Source organism: Caretta caretta, chromosome 8 (assembly GCF_965140235.1).
Source record: "Caretta caretta isolate rCarCar2 chromosome 8, rCarCar1.hap1, whole genome shotgun sequence".
NCBI lineage: Eukaryota > Metazoa > Chordata > Testudines > Cheloniidae > Caretta > Caretta caretta.
The window spans coordinates 107,316,207-107,340,099 of record NC_134213.1 but is presented as its reverse complement, the minus strand read 5'-3'; the positions used below and the strand labels follow the sequence as shown (position 1 = coordinate 107,340,099).

Here is a 23,893-nt window from a genome sequence, read left to right as displayed (position 1 = left end):
CACGACCCCTGGCCCGGCCCTACAGTATCAACCCCCCCTGGCCCGGCCCTACGATCACGACCCCTGGCCCGGCCCTACAGTATCAACCCCCCCGGCCCGGCCCTACAGTAACAACCCCCCTGGCCCTGCCCTACGATCACGACCCCCCCGGCCCGGCCCTACGCTCACGACCCCCGGGGCCTGGCCCTGTGACAATGACATCCTGGGAGCAGCTTGGCACCAGTGACCCCACAATAGCCCTGTGCCAGCTGCACACCGGCAGGCTCTGCCATCTCATCCCGTCTGGGAGCAGGCGCCTTCCCTGCCCACTCCCCCGGGGCCGGGTCACGTGTGGGAGCTCGGTTCCTTGGGGGGGCTGATTCCCCAGCCCCCCCCAACATGACTGGTCCGGGGACTGCCCTGCCTCCCCCATGGGGGAATTCCACGGCAGCCTCTGTCCCACGGTGCCCCCAGCCCAACGCCTGCACCGTCCCGGGGCCTCCCCCGTCACACGCTCACGGGCAGGGAGCGAGTCCCCCGGCACCGTCCCCAGGCCGAGCAACGCAGCTTGGCTCTGCCAGCCCCCCGACTCAGCCCCTCACGCCAGGGCCTCCTGCGGGACTCCAGCGGGTCTCCCTGGGGCTGCTCCTGCCTTTGTCCTGCCCCCCGGCCCAGCTCGGCGCCCGCTGTCCCAGCCCTTTACGGGCCCTGTCCCCTCTGAGTTAGTTTCCCTGTAACACCCCGCCCCCCGGTTCGCCGGGCCCAGCTCGCCGGCGCTCTGCCCTGCGACCCTGGCCGGCTGCCGGAGGCCCCGTCCGGAGCGGCTTCCGCCGGGCTCACATCCTGGCCGCTGGGGCCCAGCTGGGCCTCGTCCTGCTCAGCTGGGCCTGGGCCGGAGATCGGCATTCCCGGAGGGTGAGCGTGCTGCGACTCGGCAGCCTGCCCGGCGACCCGCCGGGGCACACGCGTCGACCCGCCGGGGCACACGCGTCGCCCCGGGCCCCCTGCAGCCCAGTCCCACAGCCAGCAGCGGGGGGCGCCGTGTGTCACGTGCCACCCGACCCCCCCCCCCGCACCCGGGGCCGGCCAGTCCCACAGCCACCAGCGGGGGGCGCCGTGTGTCACGTGCCACCCCCCCGGCACCCGGGGCCGGCCAGTCCCGCAGCCAGCAGCGGGGGGCGCCGTGTGTCACGTGCCACCCGACCCCCCCCCGCACCCGGGGCCGGCCAGTCCCGCAGCCAGCAGCAGGGGGCGCCGTGTGTCACGTGCCACCCCCCGGCACCCGGGGCCGGCCAGTCCCACAGCCACCAGCGGGGGGCGCCGTGTGTCACGTGCCACCCCCCCCCCCGGCACCCGGGGCCGGCCAGTCCCACAGCCACCAGCGGGGGGCGCCGTGTGTCACGTGCCACCCCCCCCCCCGGCACCCGGCCAGTCCCACAGCCACCAGCGGGGGGCGCCGTGTGTCACGTGCCACCCGACCCCCCCGCACCCGGGGCCGGCCAGTCCCGCAGCCAGCAGCAGGGGGCGCCGTGTGTCACATGCCACCCGACCCCCCCCGCACCCGGGGCCGGCCAGTCCCGCAGCCACCAGCAGAGGGCGCCGTCTGTCATGTGCCACCCCCCTCCGGCACCCGGGGCCGGCCAGTCCCGCAGCCAGCAGCAGGGGGCGCCGTGTGTCACGTGCCACCCGACCCCACACCCGGGGCCGGCCAGTCCCGCAGCCAGCAGCGGGGGGCGCCGCGTGTCACGTGCCACCCCCGCCACCCCCCCGGGCCTGGCCAGTCCCGCAGCCACCAGCAGGGGGCGCCGTGTGTCACGTGCCACCCCCCCCCCGGCACCCGGGGCCGGCCAGTTCCACAGCCACCAGCAGGGGGCGCCGTCTGTCACGTGCCCCCCCCCCGGCACCCGGGGCCGGCCAGTCCGGCAGACAGCGCTGGGCGCACACAGCCGGCAGCAGGGGGCGCTGCATGTGGACACAGAGGCAGTCGCAGACAGGACGAGGGCACAGACCCTCCAAGGTACGTGGGCCCCTAACGCCCACTGAACTCAGGGCTGGTTCGGTGCCTGAACCCTCTGAGGATCTGGGCCTGGGTCCCCAGCAAGTGCCCCCAGAGGCAGGTCCTGCAGGGCCTGGCACCTGGCCAGACCCTCTCCTGCCAGGAGGGCTGCGGGGGGCAGGGCTCTGGGGAACGACGACGGCCAAGCCCTGGACCGACGTGCCAGCGGGTGGGGTCGGGCAGGGCCCTGTCCAGGGAAGCAGCAGCCGTGATGGGAGAGGAGGTGGCGGAGGCCGAGCGCAGCCCCCAGAGCCACGTCCCAGCACGTGTCACCTCTGGGAGGGAGGGACGGGGCCCACCCACCCCGCGGGCCCACAGACCAGTCAGCGGGCGTCCCTAGGGAGCAGCTGCCATTCTGCACCTGTGGCCCCATCCGCGCCCGGGAGGCTCATGTCACATTCATGCCCCCCCACCCCACGATGCCTTCACACCGCCCAGTGGCCACGCTCTGAGCCCCTGGCCCCCCCACAGCCCTCGATCCTCTCCCAGTGGTTAGGGGTAACCCCAGCCCTGCGGCCCCAACTGCTGCCCAGCGCCAACCACCCCCGATCGCTCCCCAGCACCAACCACCCCCGGGCTCCCCACTGCCCCACCCCCGATCGCTCCCCAGCACCAACCACCCCCGGGCTCCCCACTGCCCCACCCCCGATCGCTCCCCAGCGCCAACCACCACCGGGCTCCCCACTGCCCCACCCCCGATCGCTCCCCAGCGCCAACCACCCCCGGGCTCCCCACTGCCCCACCCCCGATCGCTCCCCAGCGCCAACCACCCCCGGGCTCCCCACTGCCCCACCCCTGATCGCTCCCCAGCGCCAACCACCCCCGGGCTCCCCGCTGTCCCACCCCCATTCTCCACGGGTCTTACGACCCGCCCTGGGCCAGGGCCCGGGCCCAGTGTTTGCCCCCAGCACGGGACGCTCCGTCTGCACATGCAGGGCCTGATGCGACCATGCTGCCGTCCTGCCCCCGCCTGAGACCTGCCGATTTCCCCGGACTCTGCTCCCCTCCCTAACCCAGTGGCAGTGGCGGACCCAGGGCTCGCTGCCTTGGACCCAGGGGCCCAGCCGGTCTGGGAGCTGGACGCTTGTCCCCAGACAGGACAAAACCCTGCTCCCACGGCTCACCTGGCCAGCTGTGACTGCATGCTGCACAGGCCAGATTCCTGCACCGGCCTCGGCCCCGTCCCTTCCGCCTGCCCTTCATCTCTTCGGGTTATGTGGCTGGGAGCTCATTAGGGCCGGGGCTGTCTGATCTCACTGGGGACCTCCCCACCCCAGCGGGGCCCTGATCTCAGTGGGGACCTCCATGTGCTGTCCTCGGACAAAGAGCCAGCCCAAGTGCTGGTGTCCCCAAGCTTAGCTCACGTAGAGACCAAGATTCAATTATCCAGCCCAAGCATCCGATCCTCTGACCTGCCTGTGGCCAGGAGTTCTGCTGGCCAACGCCACTTTCCCTTGCAGGAGCTGGCTCTCATGTCAAGGGCCGGGGGAAGCAGGCAGGGCCGAAGCCTTCCCCCAAAGAGCTCCTTGCCCCGGCACTTGACAGCAAGCCCCAGCTCCGGGAGGCGGTGTGCTCTGGAGCAGGGCTGGGCTGGCGAGGACGGTGCTGCCCGTTGCCGGCGCTGGGATTGGCACTGGGGAGCTGCGATGGTGCTGGAGCAGAGAGGCTGCGGGTGGCGAGGCGGGAGGAACGGTGCCTGCTTGTGTTATTTACCTGGGACTAAACGCAGGCACCGTTTGCTAAAATAGAAGCTGGGCTTAAATTGATTCCTGGTGTCTATATTTCATGTTGAAAATTGGCTTGTAAATCCATGTTTTGATCTATGGGGGCCGTCTCCTTAAGAAAAAGCAAGAGTAAATGTGTAATTTCTCCCTTGACAGCACACAGCAGAGAGGCGATCCTTCTTCCCGCTCCCCTCCGATTCGGGACAGCTCCACTCCCTCTGATTACCACTCTCTCTTCCTCGCCCCACGCCTTGATGTCTCCATTTCATTACCGCCCGGCCATTTATCAAGCTGTTACCGTAAGGGTGACTTTGCCCACTTGCGTGTGGCAGCGGAGCCCGGCTGCCGTGGGGAGAGCGTGCCACGCCGGCGGGGGGCGAGGGGGGGCACAGCCCCCACCTCGGCACCGCGGATGGATGTTCTGGGCGAGGGAAAGCCGCATCATTACTGATGTGTAAATGATAAAGAAGCCTCCACATTCATCTCGGGAGGGTAAATCCAGGGAGTGCTTTATAACCAAGCTGGAGCGATAATAATGTGAAATTAGGTCTCTCTATCAATGGGAGGAGGCCTTTTAATCACGGCTTAAAGGGTGCAAACGCTGTTTATCATAATTGAACTGTATCCGGGCTAATTGTGCCCATATTTCACTGTCTCAGAGACAGCAGCCGGGCTGGTGACAGAGTGCTGTGTGCCGGGACCAGGCAGAGCCCTGCCCGCTGCTGCCCGGTGCCACCCACAGCCGCTTAGCAATGAGAAGAGGCTTTGATCTCCCCGCTAACCCACCGGGGCTCTGCTTAACCCTTTGGGTGCTGGGGGCGGGGCTGGCTCCAGAAGGACAGAGCTGGCCTGGCTGCGCACCCTGGGACGTGCGTCTGGGGGTGCTGGAGCTATGGGGCGCTGTGCAGCATGGGGTGTGAGCTCTGGGTGCCCGCCAACGCCACTGGGACAACCCTGCCTGCCCGGAGTCGGCGGGAGCCCCCTGCACCCCATCACATCCTCCAGGCCCCCCTTCCCCAGCACTCTGCCTCCCGCTGCGGCCTGGCCGGGGGGCGAGGGCCAGGGATGCAGGGCTCTGTGCAGCAGTGCGATTGCACAGTGACTCCCTGGCCAGCTGGGCTCCCTCCCAGGCACCGAACTGCTCTGCGGGATCGTTTCGCGCCCCCCACCCGGCTGGAGCCCCAGGGCCTCTGCCTAGGTCAGACACAGCCACCCGGCAACGCAAGTGGTGCCACCCCTGGAACGCCACGAGCTGGGACGCGCCACCAGGAAACCCACCGGCCCCGCCCAGCCCGGGGCAGCCGGTCCTGCTCCAACGCCCGGCCCAAAGCTCATCCTGAATGGCCAACCCATCCCCCCAGCCTCTGCACAGCCAGGAATGCCGGGCACGACTGACGGGGGGATTGGAGCCTGGCGCCCCTCCCCAAACACAGCCCTACACCCCCCTCTAGGATTCAGGTCCTTCCCCCTCCCCCACATTCACCCACTTCTCCCTCTTCCTGGGACTGAGCCAACTCCCCTCCGCCCACCCATGGGTGCAGGCCAAGCAGGGACCGGCACGGGGGCTCGATGCTATGGGGATGGGCACTGCAGAAGGACTCAGGCAGACGGGCAGCCTGTCTGTGCTGGGAATTCAGAGCTTCTGTCCCAAGTGAGGGGTTTATGGGGGGGTGAAGGGTTCCCATGATGAGCGCCCCACAGACCACATGGAAAGATCGGGTTTTCTGTACTCTCCATCTGCCAGTGCCAGTCTCTACCCCATGTCTGCCCTGGGGGATCTGGGGCAGGGGTTTCCAGGACTGCTCTGCCCCACGATTCCTTTCTCCTGAGCTTCCAACACCCCCAGCCTGGCCCCCGCTATGCTGACCCCATGTGGAGCCCCCCACCTGGAGAGAGCCGGGCTCCTGCTCCGTGCCCTGCAGCTTCCCCCCAGGGCATGGGGCCAGCACGCAAAGCTCCCTGGACAGCCTGCGGGCGCTGGGTGGGAGGCTCAGCTCTGACCTAGCAGGACGGTCCCACCCCGCACCCGGGTGCAGGAAATGTTGGTCCCTTCAAGCTGAAGGAGGGGGTTACACCCCCAAAACGCTAGCAGTGAGCACGACTCTCCTGCCCAGCAGCCCAGCAGCCCAGCCGCCAGCACGGCTCTGTAACAGACCCGCCGCTCGCCCCGTCTCACCCCTTTCCCACGGTCTGGCTCAGCCGGGAGAGGACAGGACGGGGGGGTGTGTGCACAGGGAGTCGAGGCCCTTGCCAATCGCTCTCACCTAAGGAACACGAGGAGAACTTGCCCCCTTGGAAGAAATAAACCCAATGGTCACTTGGTGGCTCAGACAGGGCTGCACTGGGACCACCCCCAGCCCAGCGGAAGGCTCGCATCCCCTCGCTGCTGGGGAATCACGGACTACAGGCGCCCTGCGCTTTACAGTCATTCCCTTCATGCTCCCCCTCCCCAGGGCCGGGCCGGAGCCCCGGCCCACAGAGAGCCCCAGTCAAACAGCAAATCCACTGCAGCACCAGGACTGGGAACCAGGTACCCTGCTCTAACCACTAGCCCCTACTCCCGTCCCTTTCACAGGGACGGGCCACCATCAGCCAGCTGCCTCCCTCTGGTTACCAGCGACACCCCGAAGATGGGGCTGGAGGAAGAGATCCCTTCCCCAGGAGCCAGGTGGAAGCTGCCCTGTCCCCTTTCCACTCCCTGGGATCAGCGCCGAGGTGTGGGGGGGCAAGCGAATGCAAAGGGCAGGAAGGCGGTGACGGCATGGCGTGCCTGTTCTTCTGGGAGGAATGTCACCGAGTGGGTCAACCAAGGCCGTTGGGCCAGGATTTAGCCGTCTCTTTCCACAGGCTCTGCTCTAGCCGGATGGGCCAGGCACAGCCATGCGGGATGGGCTCTGGCCTGGACTATGCAGGAGGTCAGACCAAATGGCCACAGGGGTTTCTTCAGGCTGTAACAGCTGTGAATGAGTTCTGGGCTGTATGCCTGGCTCCGCACAGCCGCTGCTCTGTGCCTCGGTTTCCCCGTGTGTACCCTGGGTCTGAGGACACAGAACCCCCCCAGGATGTCTGCCGAGCACGCTCAGATCCCCAGGTACGCAAAGCGCTGTTATCGGCCAGTTTCCCTGCAGCGTTTCACAGAGCGCCGAACCCCGCAATGAGAGAAGGGTCCCCGCTTAGAAGTGAGCGAGGCGGAGCTGGGACCGGAGACCTGGCTCCATTCCCGGCTCTGCCACAGGGCACGCCAGTGCCTCAATTCCCCCTGTAGCCTGGGGTAACGAGGCAGCTGGGGGCCCAGCGGTGGCTGGAGAGGTGGCCTGAGCCAACCTCCTCGTTATTCCTCCGGAGACGGCTTAGAAAGGCGAGAAAAACGGAATATCGGGAAAAACGCAGAAACCAGCATCCAGGCGCCTTGTTCAGAGGGGAGACTGTGACATCACAGGCAGCTCAGCCAATCATCAAAGCATTGGCTCGGCTGCATGCTGCTCTCCGATTGGGTCAAAGCAGGTCCAAGTCAGGCTGGGGTTCTGGGAGGCGTCCCCGCTCTGAGGTCAGCGTGATGACCTCAGCCAGAGGGGCGCAGGGGAGGTCGGCGGGGGTGGAAGGCCGTCGGGCGGCCGTGCCGGGGCTGAGGGAGAAGCGTGGTTACTTACACCACGCCTGGCGAGGCGCGAAGAAGCTGGGGGGAAGGATTATTCCGTCAGGCGGCTGCTGGCACAGCGCACGGCCCCTGCAGTTTACAGCGACGCCCGAGTGTCACACGCCAGGGCACGCACGCACACGCTTACACGCACACGTACCCAGGGTGCACACACACACACACACACACACACTCGGTGCCTGCATGCTCCTGTGCACACGCTCTGTTCTCCGCAGCAATTCTTGGCACTGGCGATAGTCCGCCGGTGGGGAGCAGGGGACTGAAAAGGGGCTGCGCCTGGAGAAGACGAGGGATGATTCTCCGGATCGTCGGTACCATCGGGGTTGGGCTAACCGATCAAGCGCATTGTCGGAGCACCTACCCGACGAGGGTTGTGGTGGTGACCTGGGGGAGTCCCCCCAACCGAGCAGGACCATTCCGAGGGTGAATATTGGGGCCACGAGCGCCGTTTGACCCCGCTGTTGTGTAGCCTGTGACCAGGGTGCCGGATGCCAACTCTGTGGGTAAGAAGGTGGGGAAGTGCCCGGTGCTGCCGGAACCTCCTGGGAGTCACGCTTTGGGAACAGGAGTGGTGGAGTGTGTCGGATCCGCAGCATCTGAGTCAGAAATCTCGCCAAGTGGTGGAGCCGTTCCACCCTCCGGAACGGGGGGCAGCAGGAACATAGCGCGGGAAGGGTCCTTTCGACTTGGGGATAGGCTTGGGGCCTGTGGAGACCGGAGTCCCTCCAGTGCAAACAACAATGGGGACCCGGGGAGCTTCCAGGTCTCCCACGGGCCAACAGGGCTGCTGGACGCTGCTGGTGCCGGGAACTGCATCTGTCTGGGGACCGTTTCCCGGACTCGGTGCAGTCGCAGCTGGTGGAGTTGCAGAATCCGTGATTGGTATGGGCAGATCTGGCCATCGGTGTGACCGTTTCTCACTCTGGTGAGACTCGGAACACATGGCTCCATCGGGGCCGGGGCCGAATCCTTCTTAGACTCACTGCCACGCTTATGCGCATGCTTCCTTGGTCCGTGGCCAGGCCCCAGCACGGGGTCCGTGGCACTGGTGCCCGATGGAGGCTTCGCGGTGGGGGGAGTGCTCTTCACTTGCACAGGCTGATGTGCAGGGGGGGTTCCCCGGCCAGGATCCAATGCCGGTTCCAGGGCAGCGGCCATAAGGCATGTCCTGAGGCGGAGACCCTGGTCTCCCGAGTACGGGCAGGAACGGAGAGGCAGATCCTGTCCCTGGATGTGAGGTGGGCTCCCCCTTGCAGTACAGACAGCAGTGGTGTGCGTTGCAGGTAGCACCGGTTTGGACCCCAGGGTCTTTGGCAGAGCGGGGATGGAACAGGCAGGTGGTAGGGAAATGCCCTCCAGACGGCAAGAGGAAAATGAAGAAGAGAGCAGGCTGGCCTGGTACCTAGGCCTGAGGGAGGGCCTGTGGAACTGGGACAGGTGTTGGGTCCTTTGGGATGGGGAGGAACCTGAATGCTGCTGTGATCCCTGGTGTAAGGGCCCATCTGGCATCAAGGCAGCTCCCCTGGGTGGTGAGACAGGTCAGACCCGCAAGGGGATTGCATGGGATGCCGTGGTGAGGCTGTTACAGCGCCGGAGGAGTTCGCCTGCGGTCCTGGGTTCGAGTAGAGAACACACAGCCACGGCGGGGGTTGTGCCCGGGTTCCCCAAAGCCCGCCTGGAGGCTGGCACCCGCGCTTCTGGGTCGCCGCAGGAAGCTCGACAACCTATTCTTGTCCCACGCGCACACCAGGGAGGGCTGGGAGCGCAGGCTGCCTGATGCCCTCGCCATCTCTTCCCCTCGACTTGAGGGCCCCAAGCTAGCGGGAGAAGCTCCCTTGTCCAACAGAGCGTTACCCACACCCCGGCCAAGCCGCGACACTGACTGCTCCTGGCGCAGTGCCCCTGATCCGAGCTTAGGGTTCAGTTCCTGGGTCAGGAAACACGCCCACTACTCCCTGAAAAGGGGGGTACATCAGGCCCCACGGAGAGCCCCAGCCAGCCGCTCCCCAGGTCCCACACAAGGCACCTGCCAGGCGCTGGGAGGGAACGGCTCATGCCAGCCTTGAGAAGCCACTGGGGAGTGCCGTCTGCTGCTGAGCCTGGCTCACACTCCACATGACACGCTGGAGGCCCAGCCAGCCAGGGACACAAGGAAAACGCCAGGGGAACTAGCCCGGAGACCAGGCTTGCGTGCTAAGCTCTTCCCAGCTGCCAGCTAACCACGCTGGTACCAGCAGGAGAGAGAATCTGGCCTGGCTGGAATCCCGGTGCCCCGCGGACAGGCCTGGCCTCTCTCCCCACTCCAGCTAGGGCCGGTCGAGCGGGTCTGCTGGGGAGGCTGCGGCCGTGTGCCTGGCACTGTCTCAAGGGCCTCCCTTCCCAAGCTGATCTAGAGGCTTCATGGACTCCCCGGGCAGGCCCTGCAGTGAGGCACCCACGCAGCAGCCGTATCCAGAACCCACCCCCCAGCCAGCTGCTATTCCCTGCCCAAGGACCGAGCCCTACCCTGGTGCAGACACACACCCAGGGCACTCAGAGCTCCGGTGCTGGAGCCACGCGTTGGGCTGGGGCAGACGGATGCCACTGGGACGACACGCAGCCAAACCCCAGACCCCGTGGCACGGCCAGCGGTGCCTCGTCAGGGCCCCCGTCCTGTGCTCAAGCCTCCAGCCAAAACCCTGCACTTCCCGTATGCTGCACTTCCCCACTTCCAAATCGCTAACGAGTGCATTAACTAACGGTGAATGGGCAGCCCTGCCTGGCAGCCCCCGGCAGCGAAGGATGATGCTCCAGCATGTTATGCAGATCAGACTAGTGGTCACAAGGATCTGCTCTATGAACCCCTGCTCCGTCCTCTTAGAAAGATGCCGCAAATTCCACCCAGAGCCACAACTTCCTTTAGCACCAGGTCCCTGGATCTCGGAGGGAGACTGCCTGTGGCTTCACCGCGGCCTTTCTCCGGGCCGCTGGGGTTCGGGCAGATCCATGAGATACAGACGTGAGACGGGTCCCCCCTGAGCAGTACTCCCCACCCCCTAAGAACACAAGCCTGTGATCACGCTGGAGTGCAAAGCCTGCCATAAGTCATTTAGCTCGGCTGATTCCAAACCAGCGCGAAGGTAAACACGCGTATGACAATTACCCATGTAAAAAACCTCCCCAACAACAGACCAACTTTCTAATATGCAATTACAGCCGGCTATTGATTTTACAATGTAATCCGCTCCGATTGATTTAATAACACAATTACAGGCTGGCTCTCGGGATATTAGAGCGGGAGATTTTCATAAACTCCAAAGGAAAAAACCAAAGCGGCTTTTAAAAGAAGCCCGTCAGAGGCTGGTTGGGGAATTATCCGTGCTACGGAATCCTCCAAGGCTGCCCGGTGGTGCCCAGCGCAAGGCATTTCTGTGCCAAAAATGGCAATCGACAACCTGGGAGCACACTGGTGGGACGGCTTTCTCTATGCGCCACCCCCTCCTCGGGTGAGCCCGCAGGCCGGCAGCTGCTCTGACAGCCATGGAGAGCCACGGGCACACCACACCCCCAAGGGGGAGGCAGCAGAGTGCCCAGACAAAGTGGGGCGGGCACCCAGAGAACAGCTGTGACCCTTTCCGGGGCTTTCAGCATCCCACCCAGAGCCTGGAAACCCTCTCCACTCTGCACCCTCGCTCTGGTGCCATTGCTGGGAAGGTTGTGATGCCCCCTGTGCCATTACTAACCTGCGGGCACTCTACAGCCAGGCAAGCCCTTCTCCCAGGGTGGGGAGAACAAGCCTGTGAGGCACACAGGCCTCCTGAGAGCAGGACCCTGACGCCCCTAAACCTGAATGCAGAAATACCGGTGGCTCTTAGGCCTCTGCGCTGATGCCCATCACTGGAGGATCTGGGCACTTTCCATGTCTAATGGATCAGCTCTGCCAAGTGCCTAGGGGTCCATGGAGTCTGGCTCGTCTCCCATCCCCGGGAAATCTCTGCTGGGGGGAGGGTTTTTGTGGGGGTTGTGGATTCCTTTGACAGTTTCTTGTCCTATTAATTTGGGGGAGGTGAGGGGTTGGTGGCGGTCGCGGGTGGAAAAGGTTCAGGGTTTACTAGAGTGGCATAGGTTCTGCATTCACCTGCTCTCCTCCAGGTATGTCTTCGGCTGCCCCATCCCTTAGGGGCACGCGCTGCTTTGCAGGTCTGGGGGCAAGGCAGGGAAGCAAAGCCTGGTGTGCCAGGACTCCAGCCTGGGCCTCGCAGAGCAGAGCTTGCCGGGCCACTCGTTGCCTGCGTCCGAGAGGCTGCTGGGAAGCTGTCGTGAGGAGCTCAGGCGTCTCCTCCCCTACACAGGAGTCACTGATCCCCAAATCCCCAGGCCGGAAGGGACCCTCGTGGGGAGCTAGTCTGACCTCCTGCATAGCACGGGTCAGAGACCTGCCCCACAATAGCTCCTAGGGCAAGTCTGGGAGAGAAACAGTCACTGGTGTGTTAAACATGGCCAGGGACACAGAATCCACCACAACCCTGGGGAAATCATCCCATGGTTAATGACCCTCACTGTTAAAAACCGACGCCTTATTCCCAGTATGAATTTGTCTGGCTTCAGCTCCCAGCCACTGGCTCGTGCTAGCCGTGTCTCTGCTAGCCCGGAGAGCCCCTGAGTAAATATTTCTTCCAAACTGGACTGGGATCGAGTCAGCCCTGAACCGGCTCTTTATTACATTGAACAGACTGAGCTCCTTGCATCTGTCACTCCAAGGCAGGTTTTCTAACCCTCGAATCACTCCCGCGGCTCTTCTCTGACCCCTCTGCACTCTGTCACCACCCGTCCTGAATTGTGGGTGCCGGTTCACTTGAGCCAGCCCCGGCTGTCTGGGGAGGACTCTGCAAAACACGAGTGTGCCCGGGCCCCTGCCACATGCAACCTATGGTCCTGCACCATGCGCCAGCCCTGCCTCTGCCCCAGGGCATGCTGGGAGGAGGGCTGGAAACCCCTCAACCTCCATCTTCCCACGGGCTCGGTCTGTGCAGGAAGCAGGCACATGGCTCAAAACTGCTCCCTTCCCCAGCCAGGTTCTGGGTATCCCGCCCCCACTGCTTCCCCTGTGCTGGCCCCACGTCCCACCCATCCCGTTCTCACTCGCCGGGGCTCCCGCTAGTGTTCGCCTGGGGACTCCACAGCCCGGAGGCTGGGAACCCACCAGAGGGCCCCCGTGGGGCAGGGCTGGGCCTTCTCCAAGGTGAAACTACCCCGGGCCCAGGGCCCAGCGCCCAGCGCAAGGCGAGGTCCTGCTTGAGCCTGGGCCTAGGGCATGGGCTGGACTGAGCGGGCCCTAGGCCTTGTTTCACCCAAAGTGACCAAGTCTGCCCCTCTGAGTCCGGTGCACTCACTCCAGACGCACCCGGGTGTAAACCAGGCCCCAGCACTGTCGCTGCTGTGACTGCCGGCCTCTCGTCCCTCAGCCTGGGGCCGTACCTGCACGTACCCACGGCGTGGGCCCCTCACACGCGTATGTACACACGGCTCACCTGGGGCCACACGTACGCACACACAGCTGGTGCCGCACACACAGGGACACGCACAGGCACAGCTGGTGCCAGACACCCACATGCATGCACACCTAGTGCCACACACACGCACACACCCAGACCTGTGCCACACACACACGTATGTACACACTCACACACGCACGCACGCTCTTCCTCTCTCTTTCCCTCAATGTATTCCTGACTTTATGGGCACATTCTTCTTGTCAAGCTGACAGGGCAGCTAAGTGGATTTCTCCCTGATACACGGACGGATTATCACATTACTCCAATGTCCTACACAAACATATTACTTTATATTCAATAGCCCTAATGAATATAAACGGCTTTTTCTTTTTGGGGGAGGGGGCAATCTATAGATTTTTAATGAGGCCACTATTAACTCCCTCCTCTTTAAAGCAGCCGTGGGTGCAGCCTCTGACGAGAAAATCAATGGTGTTATTGTAGGAATATTGTATATTGATATTGTAATAATAAGATGCAATTGATTTAGGGGCTGTTGTGTGGTGTGTATGAATGGGGTCAGCGCGGGGTTACTCGGACAGGCTCCTATCGCTTTACTTTGCTGCCCTCTCTCTGGGTTTGTCCCATCTCAGGGAACCACCCCCCTCCCACCCCTAGGCCCAGGCCGAACCACCTGGGGATACCTAGGAATCGCCGGACTTGAGTCCATCTAGCCTACTATCCGTCTCTGACACTGGCCAACCCCACGTGCTCAGAGGAAGGTGTAAGAACCCTGCACCAGGCAGATGGGAGCCGATCTGGGTCTCAACCTGGGATCGATGAGCTAGAGACTGGCTTAAACCCTGGAGCAGGAGGTGATTATCCCTCCCAACCCTGCTTTTTTTTAGCATTGCCACAGTAATGCCTCCATCTGTTCTTGTGATCCACATCCAGGCGCTCTTTGAATCTCACTAAGTTCTTGGCCTCAGTGCCATCCTGTAGCGGTGAGTTCCACAGGCACACTATGAGCTGAGGGTTTGAATTTGCCACCTTTCACAGAATGCCTCCTGGTTCACGTGTTGCGATAGCGAGAACAGGCGCTCCTGCTCTCCCGTCGCCACAGACAGTCTATGCTCTCAGCCAGTCCCAGCACCAGAGAAGGGCGTTTGAGGCTTCTGGGTGTCAGCCCGTATCCTGCCATCACATGTTTCACCCCCGAGGCCCCCGGCACACAGAGCCAGATGCTGATCTCCATCAGGCCAGTGGAAACCAGGAGTAACTCCACTGTTGTCAAACCAGCATGAGGGAGCTCAGAATCCAGCCCAGGGAGTTTGCTTTTTTAAAGCCAGACCCAGGTGTGGGTCTCCTGCAGGGTGCTGCCAGGCCAACACGACAGACTTGGCCCCTTCACATGGGACTGAACGGTGCTGTGCCCATTCCACGGTGAATTCCTCCCTTGGGACTTGTGACCTCGCAGCCGCGCGGCGGCCATGGGGTTGGGGCCTATAGACGAGCAGCACGCAACTGTACACGCAGAGCCCTCCAGGGACTCTCTGGGGGTGGGCAGGGGAATCCGCACAGGGTAAGAAGGGAGAACGTGTGCTTCGGTGAGAGAACTCCTGAGTCTCCGATGACTAATAGCTCAGATTCATACAGCACCTGTTCTCCCGAGGAGCTTTACAAGCCCGAACAGCCTGTCTGGTAGCTAGGATCTCTTCCCCCACCACTGCAATGCAGCCAGCCCTGGGTGGAAGGTGGCAGCTGTTTAACAATGTACAGCACCACTACCCAACAGCGTAGGCTGGACGTGAGAAATGATCCTCTATTCAGTTGAACCTGCAGGGGCAGTTCAGAGAGGCAGAACAGAACGACCTGTCTGGAATTTACCAGGGACCCCTGGGTCAGTGCTCCCATGCTTATGAAAAGTGCCAAGATATTTAATGACCACAAGTCGTCAAGACACCAGGGTAACGTCCCAGCCCAAAGACGGCAGCACAGCGCCCCCTAGTGCCAGAGTGGGGCTCTGGGGCCAGCACTGACTCCCGAGTAGCGAACAGCACATCAAGGTCTCCCACCCACCTACTTCACGGGCTGCAGCTGGGCTGTCGTGAGTCAGTACTTCCGGAGATGCTGCCCCAGTGCCCAGAGGGCAGTAAGGGGCACAAGGCAGCTGCAACAGGGAGGTGAAGTCCCCCCGCCGCCCCAACCTCCGATGCTGCAGGTACGGCCATTCCGGTGTCAGGCTCCACTGGGGGCTGGGAAAGAAGAGAAGGGCTCAGCTGACAGACCCTACTCCCTGGGCGCGAGCTACAGCTTGGGTCACCCCTGCCCCGGAGCCAGGCACCTGCACCAAACACGCCTGGCCAGACGCTGCCCTGCATGCCATGGCCTTGGCCTGGCAGCACGGTGCCCGGGGCTTCAGCTGGCTTGTGGAGGGAGAGCGAGGCTGCACCGTGCTGTGCCAGGGCAGCTGCCCCTGCGGAGCGGCGACATACCGAACCCCGTTGCAGGCAGTGGGCTCGGAAATCACAGGGGGCCCAGCCACTGCCCCAGCGAGAACGAGCTCTCGAGGTGTCCGGCCCCTATGGCCAAGCCCTGCCGCACGCGTTCCAGCGGGGAAGACGGATCACCCCGAGCCCCGCGCTGAGCAGGTCCATATTTAAACTGTCCCCATGCTTTATGGTCTGTACAGGGACCGCTGCTCAGGTGCCCGGGGACCATTTGTCACTGTTATAATGGCAGATTACTGGTAATGAATAATATCACCACTGCCTTTGTAGAACAGCTCCTGGGCAGTGGGAACAGGGCTGCCCGCCCCAGCCTCCCTTCATCCTCCTGCTGTCACCCCAAGGCCAGATCACCTTGAGCACGGCTGGGGGGGGCCGGGCTGGTGCCAGCCCCCGCCCCAGCCGACACTGTCCCCAGCCGGCTGCGCGCACTGACAATTGCACATGATCGTTCTCTGGTCTGTCATTTTACAAATCATCTTCGCTCCTGCCTGAGCCACTTGCCAGCTGCTAACAGCAGGTGCCGGGCAGCATCCACCCTCCTGCCGGGCTCCGTTGCAGGGGGCAAGATACGGAGCCATGACCCAGCTGTTGTGGGAGCCCCCTGTCTCCCCGGGGCGAGCTGCCTGCAGCAGGGAGAAGCGCACGGAGCTGCATGTTCTCTCAGGTTTCACTCCTGCCCCACCTCCTTTCCTGGGGCTTTGCCAGCGCTAACAGACCTGTGCGAATGGAGCCGTTTGCTACCAGACCAAAGTCGTCTCTGCCCCATTACCCGTCCCAGGGCTCTGTGGGCCAGATCCCGAGACCATCGCTCCGTGGGAGCTGGGTCAGGGCCCTCTGGGAACAGGAACCGACTGTAACCCCGTGGCGTGTGGCTCAGCCCATCTCTGCCCCACGAGGCTGCATGCTCCAGGATTTGGGCTCGATCCCAGGGCACTATTCGAAGGGGGTGTCGGAGTCCCCACCAGGGATCGGGGAGAAACCAGGCGTCCTGGCCAGCGTTCCCTCTGGGACTGGGAGGGTGACATTGCTGGGCAGAGAACAGCCACTTTGCCTGGCACCAGCTCCCTGCGCCAGGCTCTCAGTGCGGAGAGAGCTGCGTCGAGCCCAGGCTGCTCTGACCTGCTCGCGTACCCCCGGCGTTCGGCTGCCCCCACCCGGAAGCTGACTGGGCCATGCTCAGCTGGGGAAGGCAGCCGCAGGTCTCCGCAGCGAGAGCCTGTCAGGACAGGGACAGTGGGAAGCCAACAGACTCGCAGCTCGTCGCCCCACGAAAGGCAGCACCGTGGGGGGGCGGAGTGAGGGCGTGGAGCTCCCCAGGCCTGTGGGGGAGGCAGAGGCAGACTGGGTGCCGCTGCTCCAGAGCACCCCCCTCTGGCTGCCGCAGGAACAGCGCTCGCTGGCGCTGGGACCTCCAAGGGTGGTTCCCAGGGCCATTCCCAGCCAAAGCGATGCCCACGGTGGGACCGTCGCTGGCGGGAACCATGAAGGAGGAGTGGGGAGGAGAGAAGGGGGGTGATCCTGGCCCACCTCCCCGCAAACGAATGGGTCTAATAACCTCTCTCTGCTGGCAGGCAGGGTGCCCCGGGACAGCCGGCAGGTAGATTGGGTGGAGCTGCCAGCGAGCGCTCAGGATATTAAGAATAACTTACCTCATTAGCTGCAATTACATTACTGCCACACACCTCATTTCTTTGCGCCAAACAGAAAATTAGTTTTCTATTGACTTCATCTGAGCGCCATCCCTGGCCCCCCCTGCCTTGCTCCAAAGGGGCATTCGGGGCAAACCTGCTGCTGCTTTCCCCCTGTGGGGGTGGGGAGAGGGACGCCCTCCCCTCTCCGCGTCCCTGCAGAAGGGGGCACACTCAGGCAGGAGGGGAGGGTGCGCTCCTCCTGGCCTAGGTGAGGCCTGATTGCGCTCATGGGAAGACAGATGCTGGGGTGAAATGGCCCCCCTGCACCATGGGCGAGCGCAGAGGCTCAGGGGTCGGTTCCCCCACCCCAGCCCTGGGTACAGGAGTAATTTCACCTTGGATATTAATGCACCGCCTCCCCACTCCCTTTGGAGACCCCCTGTACCCTGCACTCAGACCCCTCCCCCCAGAGCCCCCCAGGGCAGGCAGGGCAGGTGGTCTATCGGGGGAGGTCTCCCTGGCTGCTGGCTGGACGTGCTGGCAGGACAATGTGTCCAAAGCCAGGCCCCGGCTCTGACTGCCGGTGTCTTGGCATTCACGGGACTGGCGGAGTGAGGGACGCAGCGCCAGGCTGAGCCACAAGCCGAGCCCCACTGGCCGCTGTCTCCCAAATCCGTGAGCTCACCGGGGGTCTGTGCAACTAGACCACGCGAAGGGAGGGCTCAGCCCCTATGCTCCCCCTGCCCCGCGCCCCGATCTGGGCTAAACTCAGCATGTCCTGCCGGGGGCTGGAGCAGCCAGTGACAGCCCAGGCTTCTGCCCTGCGCCCTACAGCACCCCCTGCTGGAGTCTCGGAGACCCCCACAGGCAGAAGTCCTACACCGTTCTGTGGAGCTGCCTCCCCCAGCCAGCCCCCTGACCCATTCCCCGTGGGAGAGCCAATACCGACCCAGCGTGACGCCCCCCAGCCAGCCCCCCTGCCCGGTTCCCTGTGGGAGAGCCAATACCGACCCAGTGTGACGCCCCCCAGACAGCCCCCTGACCCATTCCCCGTGGGAGAGCCCATACCGACCCAGCGTGATGCCCCCCAGCCAGCCCCCCTGCCCGGTTCCCTGTGGGAGCGCCAATACCCATGCAGCGTGACGCCCCCCAGCCAGCTCCCCTGCCTGGTTCCCTGTGGGAGAGCCAATACCGACCCAGCGTGACGCCCCCCAGCCAGCTCCCCTGCCCGGTTCCCTGTGGGAGAGCCAATACCGACCCAGCGTGACGCCCCCCAGCCAGCTCCCCTGCCCGGTTCCCTGTGGGAGAGCCAATACCGACCCAGCGTGATGCCCCCCAGCAAGCCCCCCGCCCGGTTCCCTGTGGGAGAGCCAATACCGACCCAGTGTGACGCCCCCAGAAAGCCCCCCTGCCCGGTTCCCTGTGGGAGAGCCAATACCGACCCAGCGTGACGCCCCCCAGCCAGCCCCCCTGCCTGGTTCCCTGTGGGAGAGCCAATACCCATGCAGCGTGACGCCCCCCAGACAGCCCCCTGCCCCATTCCCAGCCGTGGAGCCTGTGGCAGGGCTGCTGGCCACTTCCCCACACCAGCCCCCCCCCAGGACAGCTAGCACGAGGTCGGCAGCTGCTCTCTGGGGCTCTCTTGTGCGGGGGGTAACAATGCCCCGTGCTGCTGGCCCTGGGCCCAGGATACAGCTGGGGGTGGCGGGCAGCTGAGGAAGACGGGGGGCTCCGCGCCAGACTCAACCTGTTTCCTCCTGGCCATCTCTTGTTTACATGCGGTCCCGCTTCCTTCCCGCTCGCCCCCTGAGCCAGGAGGTGCTTGGCTCGCCCGCCCCTGCCCCATGGCGCTTCCGAAGGGAAGAGATCAGGCAGCCGCCCGCTCCCACTACAGGAGTCAGTCGTGAGTTGATGGTCAGAGCCGTCCCCCTCCACCCCCCGAGACTCCCCCAGCAGCGAACTGGGCAAGTGGGGTTCAAAACGACCCGGAGACAGAGCCCCAGCTGCGGTGGGGGGTGGAAGCAGAGCCCTATACACTGTCCTGTGTTCACAAACACCTCCCCCTATGTCTGCCCCTCGCCCTCCTGATCAGCTGGTACCCCTGGCACTCGCTGGCCTGCAGAGGGGGGGCAGCGACCGTGCCCTGCAGTGCAGGGGGATGCGGGGTGGGGGTGGGGGCTGGCCTCCTCTGCTTCCCTTCGCCCTCCCCAGACGAACTCACTGATGCCTTCAGGGAGCGAGAGAATCTGGGGCACCGATGGGCATGTTCACGAAGAATGGCACAGCCTTGGAAACAGGCCCGCCGCACGCCCGTGCCCTGCCCGGTGCCCCAGCGCCCAGACGCTGTGGGCCCGGGCACCCGATCGATCGGCGCTGCAGACAGACACTCTTCATTCACCCCCGAGGGGGACCGCAGGCCTCTCTGCGCTTGGGAACTGTACAAACAACCCCCAGGTCAGCCAGGGCTCAGCTTAACGCTGACTCTTGGCAGTGCTGCCAGCTGAGAACCGCTGGGAGGAAAGAACTCTGTGCTACGCAGCCAGCACCCTGCCCACCTGCAGCGCCAGGGGAAGCTGTCCGCCAACCCTCTAGGCTACCAGCAAGCCTCCAGTGGAACGGGGAAGTCCCCAGGGCTAAAACCAAGTAAGGGGGAAAACACAGCTGGGTAGGAGGGAGACAGACTTTCTAGCCTCTCTGACAAGCATAATGCGTAAAAAACAGGCCCACCCCTGTCTCTGGCAAGTCACCTGTCGGACACATTACATTGTGATAAATTCAGCCTGTCTGGAGCTGAGCCCCGACTGCTTGGTGTGGCTGGGAAATCCCAGCGACCGGCCCCAAAGTCTGGTCAGGGGACTTCCTCGGGGGTAAGTGAACGCCCCGGGGACTGAGAGCTGCATGGAAACGCGTCCCTGTGATAAGCACCGGTTATTTGCCCGTTGCGGCCCCGTGGGCTACACCTGTTTCTCAGAGCGGATCCCTGCAGAACTCCCAGTTCACAGCTCTGGGGCTGTGATATTCCTTTGCCGGGTACCTGGCCAAACAAAGCCATCTCGGCTCTCCGCTTCCCCCCTGGATGAGCCCCCACTTTCCAGGACTAACTACCAGATATTGAAGGATAGCCACATGCTCAGCAATAAGGGGAAAAAGCCAATTTCATCTTTATTAGACGGCGATTTCTCTTTTAGTAATAAGCGCACTTCAAATAATTAGCGTGTTTTACGTAATAATGAAATTATGGAAATGCAGGCCACTTATTCAAACAAGTCACCATTACCATATTTTTAAATATTAGACTTAATTAGAGTTTATCACTTCACAGAAGTACAAGGAGTGGAGAATTTTTTTTTCCTTTACAAAAAAAATCCTCATAAAGTGTTTATTAAGAGCGGGTAAGAAGGGGATAATGATGTGTTTGGAAATTAAGGCAATCAAACATTTAATGCTATGCACTCCTGTAGGCAAAAGCATTCAAATGAGTCAATTATACATCCATTATCCAGGCACGATTAAACAAGGCAGAACGGGGAATTTGTCCTCCACATCATGCATTTGTGGCGAGGACTTATGTCCACTTACCGCCAGCTAATAAAACACTAAACTTGGGAAAGAAAGAAAGGAAAAGAAAAGAGAAAGAAAAGGAAAAGAAAAGAGAAAAGAAGAGAGGAAGGGGCCAGTGGGATTGTAACGGTGAAGGGGAAGGAAATGTAATGATGTAGCGATGTCGGCATGCCAGCCTTTCATAAATCAAAGTAATTAAGTTAACATGAAAATCAACTTCACCATCCCGTTAAATTACAGTATTTGCATATAAGGACTCAAATGAAGTAGGTAGCTGGTGAGATGGGGGGGTCGGAAGAGAGAGGCTGTGGGGGAGCACACACCAATAAAGGAAGCATTTATTATGGTGAATAACTAATTTCAGAATTGATAGTGCTGGATTTTCGCTCCCGTGCCATTTATATTACCGAAGGAAATGAAGGGGCGGGCAGGAGGCCGGCTGGACATCTTTCTGTGTTATTGCTTGTCTGCCATTTGCAAATCATTATTAATTATAGCCTGGGTGGCTGGTGAGCAGGCCAGGGTGCCTGGGCAGCGGGAGCAGACACACATATCTCTTCATCAGGACCCCAGCCGCTAGCCCTGGAGAGCCAATTACCCCTCCCTGATTGGTATCAGATAAGGAGGGAATTTTTACAAATTAGGGAATAAATAGAATTTCCACCCGTGGAGCAGGGAGGGCTTGAGAGGCGGTAATGAAAAACGATACATCACCATCAGCCAGACAACCCTATTCATACGCCGATGCATTACGCTCACTCCTCATAATCCCGCCGGGTAACAGACAGCGTGCCGAGAGAGCCACCCGCGACACCGCGCACAACGTCCCCGGGCCCATCCAGAACCCTCTCCACACTGCCCCCGCCAGACCCCACAGACGGCTGGTGCTGGGGCATGCCTATGGCTTGCTCCCGCGCACGCTCCTGAGGGTGCGAGCAGCTCCGTGCGTGTGCTGGGCTCCCTTCCTCTTGTGCGCTCCTGTGGGGTTTGCCCAACTCCTGCTCCCCATGCCACAGCCCCTCTCTGTATCTCTGCTGGCCTCCGAGCGGCAGCCGTTTCCACTCCAAACTTCCCAAGCCTCGCTGCCTCCAACCCTGCTCCCGCCGGCCAGACTTCATCCCCACTGGGCTATGCACCCCTGAACTTCCCCCTCAGGCTCACACCGAACACCCGCGGCGCACAGCCCGGAGCAAGGCTTTTCCCCAAGGCTGGATTTCACCTCTAACAGCAGCCTCGTGAGGCAAAGGCATTGCAGGTACAAGCTTAGCGGCTGGGTCCAGGCCCCCCTCCTGAGCCTCCACATCAATTCCCTCCCCAGCGCAAGACGGGAGAGCGTCACCTGTATTCGAACCCTCGGCTTCCATCCGGGAAAAGTGGCCCACTGGGAGCCGGGTCAGCGCCTGCAGCCCTTCCGGGGGGAGTAGCTCCCTGGTGTGCCTCCATCGGATGGGCAGCACGTGTGTCACTTCCCAGCACAGACCCACTGCACAGCTCCGCACCCCGGAGCCGCCCGGGCAGGTGTGTAACGCAGAGCGGCACCAGCTGGAGTTACAGCCTCCTCGCCAGCGTCCGAGCAAGCCCAACTCCCTCGGCCCTGGGCTCCACGTGCCCCCCGCCATTACAGCCCAGCTACTCAAAGGCATTTCAGGGCCTCACTCCCACTGAAAGAAACGGTGCTTCAATCCTTTGCGGACTGAGCCTCCTTGCCAGGAGAAGCCCAGCTAGCCCGGCCGTGTTCAGCTTCTGATCCTGAAGCATTTCAGAGATTCGTAGGTTTTAAAAGCAGAAGAACCCAGAGACCATCTAGCCTGACCTCCGAACACCGGCCAGAGGATTTCACCCAGGTGCCTCAGCCCAATAACTCGTGTGTGGCTACAGCATCGTCCAAAAAGGCATCCAGGCTGGAGCTGAAGCCATCCCGGCATGGAGAATCCACCACTGCCTTTGGGAGTTTGTCCAGTGGTTAGCCGCTCTCGCAGTCCCAGACATGGGCCTTGTTTCTACATTGAATTTATCTGGCTTCCACTTTAGCACTCAGCGAACGCAAAATCGAGGTGTTGAAAACAAAACTAATCAAGGGACACAAAGAGAAGAAATTCCCGAACTGCTGGGACCCGATGCTAGGAGTAAGGAACAAGGAAGAGGAGCTGGATTTGCTCATTTATGAGCATAAGTTTGATCCAGTCGGTGTTACCGAAACCTGGTGGGGGGGTTCACGCTGTTGGAATGTTAAAATCAATGGTGATAGCCTATGTGGGAAGGAGCAAGTGGGCAAAAGGTGGGGGCGCTACATCAAAAACGGCATTGGCTGTTGCTGAGTCACTGATAAGCTGGAAGAAAACGGAAATGCTTATGGATCGCGTCCAAGACAGGGCACTGGTTGGTATTTGCTACAGACCACCAGAGTTGCACGAGCGAATGGCATCACGGGGTCCTTATGCATTCCCTTAACAAGCTGTGTGATCGTGGGGACTTCGATTCCTAACTCAAAAAGTGTTGCAGCCAACACAGGGGAATTCTTTATGACACGTCGTCTTAGCAGATAAAGAGGAACTGATCACAGAACTCAAAATCAGTGGTAGCTCAGGAATACGTGGTCATGACTTGGTCACATATACAATGTGCAAGCAGAATAAAGTCCAGACCAGTGATATAAATCAGCAGGTCAAGATAATTTGCATCCAAGAGTTTTAAAAGAGCTGGCTGTGGAACCCACAGGATTGTTAATGTTGATTTTCTGTAAATCTTGGAGCCCTGAGGAAGTTCCAGAAGACGGGAAGAAAGCTAATGTTGTGCCAGTTTTTAAAAAGGGTAAATGGAATGACCCAGCCTGACATCAATCCTAGGCAAGATAATGGAGTGGCTGATATGGTGCTCAATTAATACAGAATTAAAGTAGGGTAATGTAATTAATGCCAATCAGCACGGGTTTATGGACAATACTCTCTCAAATTAACTTGATTCCCTTTTTTGACAAGATTACAAAGGTTAATAAAGGTAATAGTGTTGATGTAACAGACTTAGACTTCTGTAAGACCTTTGACTTGGTGCCACACAACATTTTGATTAAAAACGATAAAGATATAAAATGAACATGGCATATAGTAAATGGATTAAAAACTGGCTAACTGATAGGTCTCAAACTATGACTGTAAATGGGGAATCGTCACTGAGCAGATGTGTTTCCAGTGGGGTCCCATGGGGCTCGGTTCTTGGCCCTCTGCTATTTAACATTTTTATCAACGACCCGAAAGAAAACACAGAATCTTCACTTACAAACTTTGCAGATAACAAAAAATTGGG

General features: G+C 61.5%; 1 protein-coding gene across 3 annotated transcripts in view; it reads right to left on the bottom strand.

Annotated features, from left to right (window-relative positions):
* ERI3 (ERI1 exoribonuclease family member 3) overlaps positions 1 to 23,893 on the bottom strand; it is a 245,271-nt gene that overhangs the window by 2,338 nt on the left and 219,040 nt on the right. The gene's annotated exons all lie outside the window — the stretch shown is intronic.